Source organism: Cryptotermes secundus, unplaced genomic scaffold, assembly GCF_002891405.2.
Source record: "Cryptotermes secundus unplaced genomic scaffold, Csec_1.0 scaffold1137, whole genome shotgun sequence".
Taxonomy (NCBI): domain Eukaryota; kingdom Metazoa; phylum Arthropoda; class Insecta; order Blattodea; family Kalotermitidae; genus Cryptotermes; species Cryptotermes secundus.
Genome location: NW_019729230.1, coordinates 125,485 through 141,136, shown reverse-complemented (window position 1 = coordinate 141,136; position 15,652 = coordinate 125,485). Strand labels below are relative to the sequence as shown.

Sequence of the window (15,652 nt, the reverse complement as noted above, 5' to 3'; positions counted from 1 at the left end):
GGCAGACTAGTCACTTAAACGGTCGTATGACTGACCGCCACCAAGTTTAAGCCTCTTGTACTTTTTACGTTGGGCTTCAATATTACGAACATTTTCACTGCCATATTTACAATGACTTCTGCTTGTTGGCTGCATAATATTGTTACGTAGGTGGTGTAGTGGACAAATCAGCTCGGAGATATTTTGCTACGTCCGTACGTTCTATCTTACACTAGAAAAACCGTGATTGTAATAGCTTATGACACCAAACATGAAAACATTTCACCGACCAAACTTCAAATTTCTCGAGTTCCTACATAGAGCACAGTTATCCCCAGTGTGTCTCTATCTTGCCTGGACGGGTAACTCATTTCCAGGATATCTACAGGTGGCATGAGGGTCTGGGTCAGAGCGCCCACCTCATCCCTATCTGAACAGCCACCCACATGCCAGCAACCAAGGTAAATCGATCAGACGCCACGCAACGAAGGGATTTGCCTCCGTGCGATCAAACATGACGTGTCAAAAGGATAAACAAAACCGCTTCACTCAGTCTGTCGTGTAGGTCGTGTAGAACTTGGAAAGACTCGCTGTAGAGTCGTCCACAAGTAAGGCAGTAAGAATTCGTTATTCCGTGATCATAGTTCCTGAACTGACTCTAGGGAGCTAATACCTTCCTTGAGAAGTTAACAGTTGCGCCCAAAACCTTAATAATAGCAAAAGGTGCTGGCTGGTCAGTAAAGTAAAGCGGTCCCTGTAACAGGCCGTGAAGGCCCATAGGGTTGTGAAACGTTGAGGGTCCCACATTTTCTAGACAATCGGCTCAAAAATGGCGGTAAGGTTGTCAGCCTTACGCGCCGGCGGCGCTTTACTCCCCAGGAAAATTATTTATTTAATTCCTGGTACTCATTTCTGTTAGAGCACCTGAACCCGAGACCTCCCAAACTGTAGCATAGTGCCTCAACCAACTACGCTACAACGGCTGGTATACAAAGTTATATCACGACATGAAATGGCGGATCGCTTGCGAGTAACAGGAAGCCGATAACATTCAAACGTTAAAAACTTAATTTATAACAATAAGTTATCTATTCATTTTATTATTTTGTTATAACTTAATTAAATTAATTTTAACGCTTGCATATGAATTGCATCCGGCGTTAATACTGCAAGGGAGTCAGTAAATACGAGTAGCTCACAAATGGAAGTAAAACAGCTGTAACTGATATAATAGGTTTTATATGCGTATCACCCAACAGCATCATAATCCAGCTTCATAACAGTCTACGTAGCAGACGCGCACGCGCATTTCCAGAGGCTGGATTTAGTAATCAAGATGGCGATCGTGCTTGAGAAGTGTAGTACAGAAGAGCAGCATTTTTTTTTTGTGATTTTGTGGGCAAAAGGACTCAATGCAAAGGATATTCCCAAGGAAATGCTTCCTTTTTAGGGTGGGAAGTGTTCATCAAGTAAAGCGGTTCACAATTGGGTCGTGAAATTCTCTCAAGGACGTTCGATAGCCGCAGATGATGCCCGACCAAGAGAGAAAACCAAAAAAATAAAAGATATTGTAGCGTGTTGTGTGTGTCACGCTACAAATAAGTTTACGCGAATTTATTCCACTCGCTAACCTACACACTTTACAATCATTTGCTCTTGCAGTGTTACAGTTACTGCTTACAATATCTCGGCAATACTGGACTGTTTTCTTCGGCAGCTTATAACAGACCCATTGTTATTGCGTTGTCTCTGTGGGAACGCTTCGCGTATTCGTCGTAACCATGGAGATTCGATGTTCTCGACACAACGGCTCACTGTTGGGATTACAGTATCGCTATTGTTACTTCCTACGCAACGGTCTGTTCTAGCGTTTCCATAGAAGTGACTCTTCGGGTTGCAAACACGTTACAATATCTATGCTGCTGGAGGATATGTCGGGAAATAAATGTTTTTTTTCTCCAGGTTCGAATATTACATGTTCTATGTTTTATATCAAACTGTGACCTATTTACTGACTCTCCCTCGTATAAATGCCACATATAACCTTCACCCTAAAAATGTAAACATTGACGAACGTAGGTGATTAATAGCAAGAAGTGTTTATGCATAACTTACCTGATAATGGCCTCAAATGCCGAAACATGTTACAGAGCTAAAACTGTATATATTTATTCATTTTGTGCATGAATTGTATCGCTGGAACACAAGTTCGCACTCAATATGACGCTTAGTTACAATTCTAGTAACAGTTTCTATAAATTTACACTTTGCCCTTCCTCCTTTTGCAGACAATAAGTACCATTTAAATTAACCAAGACAATTTCAATACAATTACCAACGCATTGCTCAATATCCCTACTTCGACGTACAGCTTAACACAAAATTGTCAGAATACCACAAAACACGTCGGAAAGAGATTGTTCTGAATGATTTTCAAGAAAAAGGACCTTCTGCACAGCTCATATTATGGTAATTATATAATGAAGAATGCCGTCTTCTGGTATGTGGCGCCGTGTAGGTATTATATAAACCGACGATTCGGACGAACGTATCGCCTCCATCTTCAGGGTATAAAAAAAAAGAAAAACCCCGCGAGCGAGGAACCAGCGTGATCGGATGACTGCAGACTCGCTCGGGGATTTTTTTCTTCTACCCTAAAGATGGAGGCGATACATTCCTCCGAAACGTCGGTCTATACATTACCTATATGGCGCCACATCCAAGAAGAGGGCATTATTCATAATCACCGCCGTGAAAACCTCGAATCTTAATTACGCAATGAAATTTACTTCTTTGCTACAAATTCTGTTGCATACTCATAAATGTCTAAACGCCACAAATCTTCCCATAATATCCCGCAAAGAAATCCGTAAGATACACGAAGAAAGGAAACACGAAAGCGCACTCTAAAGCAACACCTATTCTCTGAAGTATAGGGCACTGTTACACTTCACATTGCAACTTTCTGTATACTATTCCTGCAGTGAGACTAATAACATTTCTCACATGTTCTTGACTCCACAAACCACAGTTCAAGCTACAGTATTCTCATTAGATGCGCTGCACTTACCTAACACTCAACTGTGTGAGACCCGAACTATAAGACAGTTACAAAATATGATGATTGATCCACGAAAGTCAAAGGAAAAAAACCTGCAACATTATAATTCTAAATTCTTATGAAGAGCGAGACAGTAAAAGCCCTACGTTCTCTGTCATCACTGCAGAAATAAATAAACAAAATAACAATATAATATATACACAAATTTAGAGGAATAGTTTTCGATGAATACCGAAGTATATGAGTATATATTTTTAAATTAATTCCTGGAACGAAATAGTCCTGGCCGATATTTTATTTCGCCGAATGTTCTAACCGCGCTTATTTGAGGCAATTCTTGAAATCAGGTGAACCCAACCTATGATTTTTGCCTGTTTATATGCAGAAGCGTATGTCTTTTCTACGATCCAAGCCTGTTTCTTTCACGGAACTTCTGAATGAACGAAAATTCATATTTCATCCTAAGCAAATCTAGTATTAACCTGCATATCTAACTGAATGCTCCTTGGAATATTTTCTGTATAAAATTGATTACTATTATGATTATTAAGCCGGTCACGGTAGCCGAGCGGTCTAAGGCATGCACTGTCTTCGTTCGCTCGGAAGCCGGGATCGTGGGTTCGAATCCCACTCAGGGCATGGATGTTTGTGTGCGTTTTTCTGTTTGTCTACAGGTAGAGGCCTTGTGATGAACTGATCACCCGCCCAAGGAGTCCTACCGTATGTGTAACATCTAGTAAACCGAAGTGAAACGGAGAGTTTCATGGAGGTAGGCCTAGGCCCAAATTGGGGCTGTAGCGCCACAGAAAAAAAAAGATTATTAAATGTATTATGATAAAGAGAATTGATTTACGCATAAAACGTAAATTCTTATACTACACCATGTGATATTATTAGGATTGGAAATCTTTAAACGTGATGGGCACACTGCGTGTTCAATTGCTGTTACAAAGGTAGACATTCCAGACTGTCCTTTTATAGCGGGTAACTGTATAGAAGTGAAACAAAAGCGTACTTAATTATACTGTAGAAAGAGTCTCAGTGAAACTCTCTGAACAAATACGCAGCGACTCCAAGCGAGAAACGGGGCGTGAAAACGAATAATGGCGGAAATAAATCATGAACCAGTACAGCTTCAAACAACGATACTTCAATCGGCGGACATTTTGCGATAACGGATATTTGTTTCTCTATTGATGCATCACTTCTGCGTCGGTACTGGAAGCAGCTCGTTCTGCAATTTATTATGTGAGGATTATTGCATTCTACATCACCTTGACAGGGCCGCATTACGTGCACAGAATATAAACATTAGGATTAAACATTCTCCAGTTTATACGTTATTCCGGAACATTATATGACCTGACACGAATATATGGCAAGATGTAAAACTGTCCTTGTGCTTAACTAATCAACCACCACATCACAAAGACGTATGGAATGGAGGTACAGCTCCACCCATCATAAGTTCAGCACCAGATGGAGGTGAGCGGACAGCTTCATGCCCCTGCTGCTTTACCCCCGGTATTCAACGCATAGGAAGTTGGGTGAACACCAGAGCCGGGTCTGGACTTACGAAGAACAGAAAAATCTCTTATTCCTCAGCCGTGCAGACGGCAGTCTACCAACCGAATTAACCTAACTACACGAATATAGTAATCTCATATATTAGGGGATTAAAACTTAAGAACCCATAAGACCTTTAGTTGGATATACAGGATTACCCATTTTTAAGCTCAAGTTCGTACAAAGTATTATTTAAAAATCCAGTTCTTGTATCACAGAGACACGAAGACCGATCGGTTAATGCTGTCGCTTATGAAATCAGTAAACACGCTCCTCGGGTAAAATGCTGAGAGGATTAATGTTAAAATAGTAATAGTAGTAATCGCTGCGCTTTAAGGATTAAAAAAGAAGTGAAGCGCGTAAGGAAGGCTGATAAAGTAGATGACAGGAAGAGAAAGAAAGTCCAGGCACAAAGAACGGACAAGACAGGGAGCCAAGGAGAAGGTAGTATGTACATACATGAATAGGAGTACAGAGACCACGGAGACGCCGCAAAGAGATTTCAAGAACAGTAACGGTGTGAAAGTCGTCCGGGTCTTCGAGAGGGAGATGCCTTTGTGTTTTCAGGGGTGTACTCACGACTCTGTTTAACACGTCGAGAACACTAATGATTCGAGAGGAAGAGGCCTTTGTGTTTTCAGGGGTGTACTCACGACTCTGTTTAACACGTCGAGAACACTAATGATTCGAGAGGAAGAGGCCTTTGTGTTTTCAGGGGTGTACTCACGACTCTGTTTAACACGTCGAGAACACTAATGATTCGAGAGGAAGAGGCCTTTGTGTTTTCAGGGGTGTACTCACGACTCTGTTTAACACGTCGAGAACACTAATGATTCGAGAGGAAGAGGCCTTTGTGTTTTCAGGGGTGTACTCACGACTCTGTTTAACACGTCGAGAACACTAATGATTCGAGAGGAAGAGGCCTTTGTGTTTTCAGGGGTGTACTCACGACTCTGTTTAACACGTCGAGAACACTAATGATTCGAGAGGAAGAGGCCTTTGTGTTTTCAGGGGTGTACTCACGACTCTGTTTAACACGTCGAGAACACTAATGATTCGAGAGGAAGAGGCCTTTGTGTTTTCAGGGGTGTACTCACGACTCTGTTTAACACGTCGAGAACACTAATGATTCGAGAGGAAGAGGCCTTTGTGTTTTCAGGGGTGTACTCACGACTCTGTTTAACACCTTGAGAACACTAATGATTCGAGAGGAAGAGGCCTTTGTGTTTTCAGGGGTGTACTCACGACTCTGTTTAACACGTCGAGAACACTAATGATTCGAGAGGAAGAGGCCTTTGTGTTTTCAGGGGTGTACTCACGACTCTGTTTAACACCTTGAGAACACTAATGATTCGAGAGGGAGAGGCCTTTGTGTTTTCAGGGGTGTACTCACGACTCTGTTTAACACCTTGAGAACACTAATGATTCGAGAGGGAGAGGCCTTTGTGTTTTCAGGGGTGTACTCACGACTCTGTTTAACACCTTGAGAACACTAATGATTCGAGAGGAAGAGGCCTTTGTGTTTTCAGGGGTGTACTCACGACTCTGTTTAACACCTTGAGAACACTAATGATTCGAGAGGGAGAGGCCTTTGTGTTTTCAGGGGTGTACTCACGACTCTGTTTAACACCTTGAGAACACTAATGATTCGAGAGGGAGAGGCCTTTGTGTTTTCAGGGGTGTACTCACGACTCTGTTTAACACGTCGAGAACACTAATGATTCGAGAGGGAGAGGCCTTTGTGTTTTCAGGGGTGTACTCACGACTCTGTTTAACACGTCGAGAACACTAATGATTCGAGAGGGAGAGGCCTTTGTGTTTTTAGGGGTGTACTCACGACTCTGTTTAACACGTCGAGAACACTAATGATTCGAGAGGAAGAGGCCTTTGTGTTTCCAGGGGTATACGCACGACTCTGTTTAACACCTTGAGAACACTAATGTTTCGAGAGGGAGAGGCTTTTGTGTTTTCAGGGGAGAAGAGGAATGCATATAGGATACTGGTGGGAAAGCCAGAAGGAAAGAGGCCACTGGGAAGATTAAGGAGTAGGTGGGTGGATTTAAAGATAGGATGGGATGGTATAGATTGGATTGATCTGGCTCAGGATAGGGCTCTTGTGAACACGGCAATGAACCTTCAGGTTCCATAAAATGCTGGTAAATTCTTGAGTGGCAGCAAATTTGGCTTCTCCTCAAGACCGGCTCAGCTCCGTAAGTAAGTAAGTAAGCCCTTGAGGTGGGCCCAGGTGCCATCCTCTATACACCAAGATTCATAAGGACTCCGCAGACATTCAGAAGTGAGCTGTTGCTGTTACAAGCTGGTAGCTGAGGCACGGGGATAGTTCGCGAAAATAGAGGAAGGGAAAAGTCCGCTGTTGAAGCCGTTACCAGGCAACGACTGCTGAAGAGAAAGCTGAACTGCTGAGTGTGCGAATTAGCGACAGCGCTATAATTACTTGTAGTTACGATCTGTAAGTGTTCAATAAATCCAATCACACACCCAAACCCCGTCTATAGCCACTCAAACACATGACAGTCCTATACTAACAACCTATGTTCAACTAACTACATACATAGTAATTTCCTTTACAGTGTTGGCTATGCCTTCTGATGATGAACAATAACGGAAGAAACAGATTGTCATGTATTCCTTCTTAATGACCAGACACGGTGTTTGTGTTGTTCACTGGATATAATGGACACTTACAACACGTAAATATAAGTAATTACAGCGCTTGCACTAATTCACACACTTTACTTCTCACAACAGCAAGAACGAAGTCTTCTCAGTTTATCTTCACTAGTAATTGCTTGGTAATGGATCCTAGCAAATGTCCCTCTTCTGCTCACGTCCCTACTCACTGTTTCTCTGTCGCGCGTAAATACAATTATCAACCGCCAGCAGAGCGTGGCGAGTCCCAGGTTCCGTGAGGGCACAGTACAATACTGGGGCAAGGACGGAACCTTCAGGAACCCTGTCGCTATTTTTCTCGGCGCAGAATATTCGTCTTCTACCAAGACTTTAAATTTTCCATGTGCGACTCATAACAAGTCAACGTCAAAGTCATATTGCGACTGACGGTCGGTCAGTCAGTCAGTCAATAAGTCTTGGTGTCGAGACCCATCTGGTGCGGCCTCACTAACGAGAGGGCGGTTCTGTCTTTTGTATATGCTGCTGGCCCTTGCCAGCGCAGTCTTTCTTGGGTCCGAGACCCAAGCTACGACTCGCAGGGTCACGGTGAAGGTATTCGACTCATAACAGGCTGGATGCTCTAGCTACATAGAGTCGGGTCGGACCAAATAGAAAACACAATTTCCAGCAGTTCTGTTGTGGCGTCACGGGGTCGTTGCCGTGGAAACATGTTTATTGACGGTTCCCTAGCAATGGCCGCCTATTCAGGCTACAGTATTATGATTACAGCCTTCATGCCACAACATAAAGGCAAAATATCTAATGAGCGTTAGTAAACTAGTTAAACCTTATGGACTTCTGCAACTTGCTTATAAATCTAGAGCGCTATCATCTCAAGCACTCTGTATACATCATTCAAAATCAACGTCTTTCAATGATATATTGAAGTGCAACACAACCACGTGATAAAGTACGCATCTCCCTATCCACCGCAACATGAATACGAAATTACGGGTTTAGCTTCACTCCGGTATTCATTATATGTAACTGTAACGGCGCGCGTTTATCAGCGCTAATGACTCATTCTGCTATCAGCACTTACAGCAGCAATCTGTGAGGAATGTTGGGCTGGGTCAGCGGTGTTGCGAAGTTTCCTCCTTAACTGAACGCACTGTACGAGGCAGTGAAATTCTTAATTCCGGCTCTACATTCACCTTCACGCTACACCCCATCTACCCTCGGGACAGGGCTTCCGTTAGGATGCATACGAGTCTGCCTTCAAGAGAAATCCTAAGCCATCCATCCGGCAGCCAGTCATAATTACAGAACAAACAAACATAGAAGGCCAAGGCTATATCACTGCTTGTAAACAGATTAAATAAAAGTGAAAGGGGGTGGTGACTCGGCGTCCAGACAAGCTAGAAGGCAGCCCCCAGTGCGTTTCCAAGAAGTTTATTTTCCAACTAAAGTCTTCGAAAGGAAGCATTTCGTTTTCTCACTGAACAGAAATGTAGAAAGAAAAGAATGCATGCACGTATCGTTACGTTACTTTTTGAGCGCGCTCTGTGTTGACCCCGGCACATGTCATAAAATGTACTTCCAGCAAAATAATGACGCCTTTCCACATACTGTGGAACACGGCCTTGAGATAGACGTAAACTGACTACGAAATAAACAATAAATTACGTTAATAGTCCATGGTTTTTTTATTGCTAGTGGGGTGGGACTAAGTCCCGTTTACTGCGGCCACTTCTGGCCTATTGTACCAGCCCCAGATGATAGGTGAAGGTGATTGTGGTGCAACTGGTGGAATAATGATTGGCAGGGGAAACCTAAGTACTCGGAGTAAACCTGCCCCAGCGCCAATTTGTCCACAACACAAATCCCACTTGACCAGACCCGGGATCGAACCCAGGCATCCGCGATTGGAAGCCAGCGACTAACCGCTTGAGCTATGGCGCGGCCTTAACGTAGTTGGTTGAGGCACTATGCTACAAGCCAGAGGGTCGCGGGTTCTAGTCCAGATGAGGTGAATTTCTTTTTCAATTTACCTAATCCTCCCAGCCGCACTATAGCCCTGGGGTCGACTCAGCCTCTAACAGAAATGAGTACCAGGAATATTCTTGGTGGTAAAGAACGGCCGGCGCTTAAGGCTAACAACCTTACCACCACCTATGAGCCGATTGTTTAGAAAATGTGGGAACCTCAACATCTCACAACCCTATGGGCCTTCACGGCCTGTTACAGGGATAGCTTTACTCTACCTTCTATACGGCCAAAAGTATGCCTGTCTAGTTCCTTCTGTACTATATACATCACTCGGCATAATTCAGTTAACAACGCTCTGAATGCCGGTGGGTAGCCATCTTACTTTGATATTCGGGAGGCAGTGGATCCAGATCTGAGTCCGGGGGCCGGATATTGTGACTCATATCTTCACTCCTTTCAAGTCTAGGAAAAAAAAAAAGCTAAGCTATCTCTCTAACAGACTGAGACGTCGAGCTCCCACATCTTCTACTAGAGAAATCGGTTCACAGATGGTGGTGAGGTTGTCAGCCTTACGCGCCGGCCGCCCTTTACCCCCAGTAAGATTCCTGGTACTCATTTCTGTTTTCGTGGGAGTCGATGCCAGGGCCATAGTGCGGCTGGAGGGATTAATCCAGTGGAGCACATGAAAACAGACCATGACTTCCTCGATCAACTTCCTCTATAATTCAATATTCACAAATAATATTATCATTCGACTCTAACAATGTAGGCAACTGAAAAAGCATCATTAAATAAACCGACAACGTGTTTTAAAGTTGCAAGGCAATAACAGTTTCTTATCTGAATACAGATCAAGTAACGGCATTTTATGAATCTGGGCGGGTCTACACTAAATGTTGCATGGCGGACGAAAGATCGATAATCATAACCTTTGCTTTACACGAAAACATAATTTAAACATTATCATATTCCACAAAACTCGTACACACAAACATTTAGGACATAACATACAGTTCGATATTATGGTCTTCAGCCTCTATTCAAACATGTTTCAATACGGTAAATATTTAACTAAACAAGCATATTCGTGTATGAGAATACGGGTTTCTGGCTGTGAGCAGTGTGGGATCTGACGTAACATTAATTATGCAACAAACGGATATGTATCTGCTATGAACATCAGAGGTAACGATGCAAGAAAAATAGAAAATAACGCGTCCGTAAAACGTAGAGACGGAGCTACTCCATTTCAGAGCACATTTCCGCTCAAGTTTTGAATTATAACGATTCGCTTCAAGTGTAAAAATCGTTAAAAATTCCTAGATTGCCTCTAGCAGACTGAACACTGTTCGGATGATTGAGTAACGGGCTTCAAGTTATTCAATGACGCCTGCTGTATTTAATATTTACTACTGTGGGTAGGGCCGATCACGGTAGCCGAGCGGTCTAAAACATGCACTGTCTTCTCTCGCTCGGAAGTGGGGACCGTGGGTTCGAATCCCACACAAGGCATGGATCTCTGTTGTGTATATTCGTTTATTCTGTGTTTGTGTTCTCATATGTTTAGGTACAGGCCTTGCGATGAGCCGATCACCTGTCCAAGGAGTCCTACCGTCTGTAAAAATGATCATTAAACTGAGAAATCAGGCCTGCGCTCCAAAGTGGGAGCGAAGAAGAAAAAAAAAAAGACTGTGGGAAGAAAGTGATTACTGAACTTTTAAGGATTATAATCCCGAAATAAATAAGGATAACAAGTAAAAATCTACATCAAGGTAACAGATACTCAGTTAATATTCGCAGCGAACAAAATATGCACGACTGGCGAATTAATTTGATTGACTGAACCGATACACACCAAAATTAAATTAATCCAATAAACGTTAACGTAAATAAAAATACCAAATTAAATTCAAACCGTTCAGTAAACCCAGAGATGAAATACAGGAACAGACACAACTGCATTACATGTTCACTTCGTGTGCTTTGTGCGAATTTTTTTTTCCTTGGCACTACAGTCCCAGTGGGCCTAGGCCTACCTCCATGAACTTCTCCGTTCACTTCGGTTTCTCTAGATCTTACACGTTCGGTAGGACTCCTTGGGCGGGTGATCAGCTCGTCGCAAGGCCTCTACCTGTACACAAACACAGAAAAACGCACACACACAAACTAAACATCCATGCCCTGAGTGGGATTCGAACCCACGATCCCGGCTTCCAAGAGAGCGAAGACAATACATGCCTTAGACCGCTCGGCTACCGTGACCGGCGCTTTGTGGGAATAGCACGTAATATATGGGCAATATTACACCAGTGCTCCACTGTGTATGTAGAGAGATAGTTTCATTGAACACTGATTGCGTTACACGCCCCTGCACCCAACACAGGCAGAGAAATATGATCCTTTCCGTATCCGGTATCTAAAATTAGGAACAGCATTATACTATTCATGTGAGAGCCGATTACAGAGGCCGCGCGGTCTAAAGGTTCGGCCACAGAGCGCTACGTACGCGACGCACGCTACGTACGCTATGTTCGCTATACGAACAGAAAAATATTTCCCTTTATTGCCAATGTGACTGGCCACACAGACTTCCGTACGCTACGTAAGCTGTGTTCCCTATGTTAGCTGCGTCGCAGAGTGTACGTAGCGTACGTAGCGAACATAGCGTAGCGCTCTGTGTGGCCGAACCTTATGGCATGAAATCTCTTCGCCCGCTCGAACGCTGGCATCGTGGGTTCGAATCCCACTCAAGGTATGGATGTTTGCCTGCGTTTATTCTGTGTTGGTAGCGGCCTTACGCCGGGCTGAACCCCCGTCTAAGGAGTCCTACCGACTGTCTTAGATTTAAAAAACTGGTGTGAAACGAAGTGTTTCACGGCTGTCCTATTTTTCAAGTAGGAGCAACAGGGAGGAAGAAAGAGAAGGGATGGAATGGATGGACTTTTGAAAGAAGATAAATGCATAAGGTCTGAACAAGACAACATGAAACACGGTAACAGTTCTGGGAAACTCAATTTAAGGCCAACCAATGCATTATATTGGTTATCTCGCGCTACTTCGCAACCTATTCATCTACCCACAAACAAATAAAATTTTAAAAGAATACAATTTAACCCAAATTTCAAATACGGGGCTATTATATAGGATTTGGGTGATAAGAAATTGGTGTATTTTCGAAACGGTTATGGACACAAACATGAAACTAATAAAGTTTTATACCGGACGATGGACAAGTCCGGAAACCCAGTAATTCTAAGAGTCACGATAGTCGCCTGTGCGGCAAGAAATAATCAGGACGGAGACATCAGTTAGTCAGATAGTTATTGGAGAGGGTGGGTTTCCCCATGCACTTAGACTTGTATTGGTCCATTGTGCTTCCCTCTATGATTTCTACCAGTCTCTATATCCTACCGGTACTGGTGCTTACCATCAGTCCCGCTCAGCCAGCGAGACCGGCTCTACTAGCTGAGCGGTATCTATAATGCTTCCCCCATCTACCAGAGGTGTTAGAGACTACTGTTGGGCGGGAAACGTCCGTTAATTTGGCTCAGTGACCTCCTTAGGAGATATGAGGTTGTTTTACGTGCCGTAAAGCTACGACACGGGACCCACGGCTTAAAGTCCCTCCCGGAGGACTTGTTCCCTGAATTTTTCCGCCCTTAAAAATTCGACGACCTCCGTCGGGTATTTGAACCCGCGTACTACAAGTCATGAGGTGGGAACGTTACCTCTAGTCTACGGAGGCCGCTTACGGAGACATTAACTAGAGGCCGGAACTGGCAAACTGTCCGTTGAACTTCTAACGGATATTGCATTAGCTTCGCCGCTCACAGCAGCCACGCGGTCTAAGGCATGAACTGTCTTCGTTCGCTTGGATTATGGATTCGAATCCCATTTAAAGTATGGATGTTTGGTGTGTGTATGTGTTGTCCTGTGTGTAGGTAGTGGCCTTGCGACGAGCTCATCACCCGTCCAAGGAGTCCTACCGTCTGATAAAAATTATTAGGGAACTGAATAAGAGGCCAGGGCCCTGAATGAGCTGGAGAGCCATTGGAAAGAAGGAAGAAGAATCCCATTGAAGAAAGCAGTTTTCTGGGATTTGGCACCGTGTATATGTGGTGTTAACCGACGTTTCGGAGAAACGTATCGCCTCCATCTTCAGGGTAGAAGAAAAAATATAAGAAATCTGCAAGCGAAGAGACCGTGCGAACCGGTAAAAGCACATTTCTTATATTTTTTCTTCTACCCTGAAGATGGGGGCGATACGTTCCTCCGAAACGTCGGTTAACACCACATATACACGGTGCCAAATCCCAGAAAACTGCTTTCTTCATAGTCACCGCCGTGAAAGCCTCAAATCTTACAAAGAATCCCATTACTTTCATGAGTTAAAAGAAGAGATAATTTCTAACTATAAAATAGGCCAATACCTATAGTGTCATTGACTGTACAACAATGGTTTTGTATCTGAAAATATTGTAACATCACGGCCAATGAAGGAGTCCATATAACATCGTGAAAGATGAAAGCATTTGGAAATATGTGCAGTCCATGGGGCACTCCTTTAACAGTACTACAGCTTCGGAAACTTCTCGCATGGATGACAATATGGCCTCACAGCGTATGAAACCATACGAGCCACATACCGAATAAGAGGGCGACACATCTGCGCTAGCCTTTTCGCTTGAACACATCATCTGCTATTTACTAATACTTTATCTAACGACGCTGTAAATACCAAGAAACAAACTCTGTGGTTTTAGTCCGCAAGCGAACTATACCGACCGAGCGACCGAAACTTGTAGGCGAAGTTAGTGTCAACTTTAGCGGATAGAGGTTGTCGCGTGGTCAGCGCAACGAATCCACACGGCCGTTAATCTCGGTTTCCTAGACCGGAGCCGCTATTTCTATTAAATAGCTCCTCAATTATCCTCACGAGGCTGTGTGGACCCCGTTCTAGACCCACTACTTCTCAGGAAATCTGGTAGAGCCAGGAATCAAACCCGGGACCTCTGGATCTGTAGCCAGGAACTCTGACTAGACCACAGCGCTGTAAATACCACAAACTATAAAGCACTAATCGGTACGACGTAAGCGGTCGTGGTCTAATTTGGGGTGAAATCCCGGTATTTGCCTGGAGAAACCTTGGAAAACCAAGACACACATCAGTCAAGATAACTGATGTCCTCACAGAGATTCTAACCGTAAACCTCCAGATACAAATCAGAAGCAACCAGCTGAGTAAGCTCTAAGCTGAGGCCGCTCCAAAGCTCAAGCGGTTAGTCGCTGGTTTCCCACCTCGGCGGCCCGGGTTCGATCCCGGGTCTGGTCAAGTGGGATTTGTGGTGGACAACGTGGCGCTGGGGCAGGTTTTCTCCGAGTACTTCGGTTTATCTTGCCAATCTTCATTCCACCAAATTCTCCATGATCATAATCACCCGGGGCAGGCTACAACAGGCCAATCAGTGGCCGCCGTGCCGAGTGGACCCAGTAGGACTCCACCCCCTTAATAAGCGAATTAAAAAAAAATAAATATTTTAGCTCTAAGCTGTGAAGACCCACAGTAGCAATTCCCTCAGGTGATATTTCCCATACAGTTTACCCCAAAGTTGAGTCAGTAATCAAATTCAAGTCCTCCTTAATGACATTCTCCACAATATAAGACAACGAAGTCTCTTGGTGAAATTTATATTTAAACATTAATTAACTGTATCTGCGAGTAATACTCTCTCGCTTTATTACGGAATTGTATTCCAAGAAAATTAGTTACAATAGAAATCCGATTTATATTAAAGTGGCTGGTTTCACACTTGGAGTAGCAGTAACGGCAGAATTCAGAATACACAATGTAAAATCCGCCGTAATAGTTGTATATAGCGGGGATATCATCGAGAAACATATCTTACGAACACGTAATAAGTTAACGTTCCCCGGTAAGCGTTATTATTTTGTTCATTTCACTGGCTTCCTTCGCTGTTATAAGAATGATTTCTATACTACATTAAAAATCGAACGCTCATAGCTGCTTGTGTTTATTTCTCGTGTTCCTCAAGAAAAGGATTCCAGAGATTCATTCGAAAAAAAATGTGCGTAAAGAGTTCGAAACAGTGAAGTGTTACTAAAACAACTCCGTGGCCTTAGTCCGCAAGCGAACTATACAGATTGAGTGACCGCCGCTTTACGGCGAAGTTAGTGCCAACTTAGGCGGATAGAGGATGACGCGTGGTCAGCGCAACGGATCCCGACGGCCGTTAATTTCGGTTTTCTAGACCGGAGTCGCTATTTCCTTCAAATAGCTCCTAAATTATCCTCACGAGGCTGAGTGGACCCCGTTCCAGATCCACGACTTCTCACAAAAAATCTGGTAGCGCCGGGAATCGGACCCGGACCTCTAGATCTGTAGCCAAGTACTCTGACCACTAGACC

At 43.7% G+C, this 15,652-nt stretch overlaps 1 protein-coding gene across 7 annotated transcripts in view; it reads right to left on the bottom strand.

Annotated features, from left to right (window-relative positions):
• Positions 1-15,652, bottom strand: part of LOC111865586 (ribosomal protein S6 kinase 2 beta) — a 324,642-nt gene that overhangs the window by 192,905 nt on the left and 116,085 nt on the right. The gene's annotated exons all lie outside the window — the stretch shown is intronic.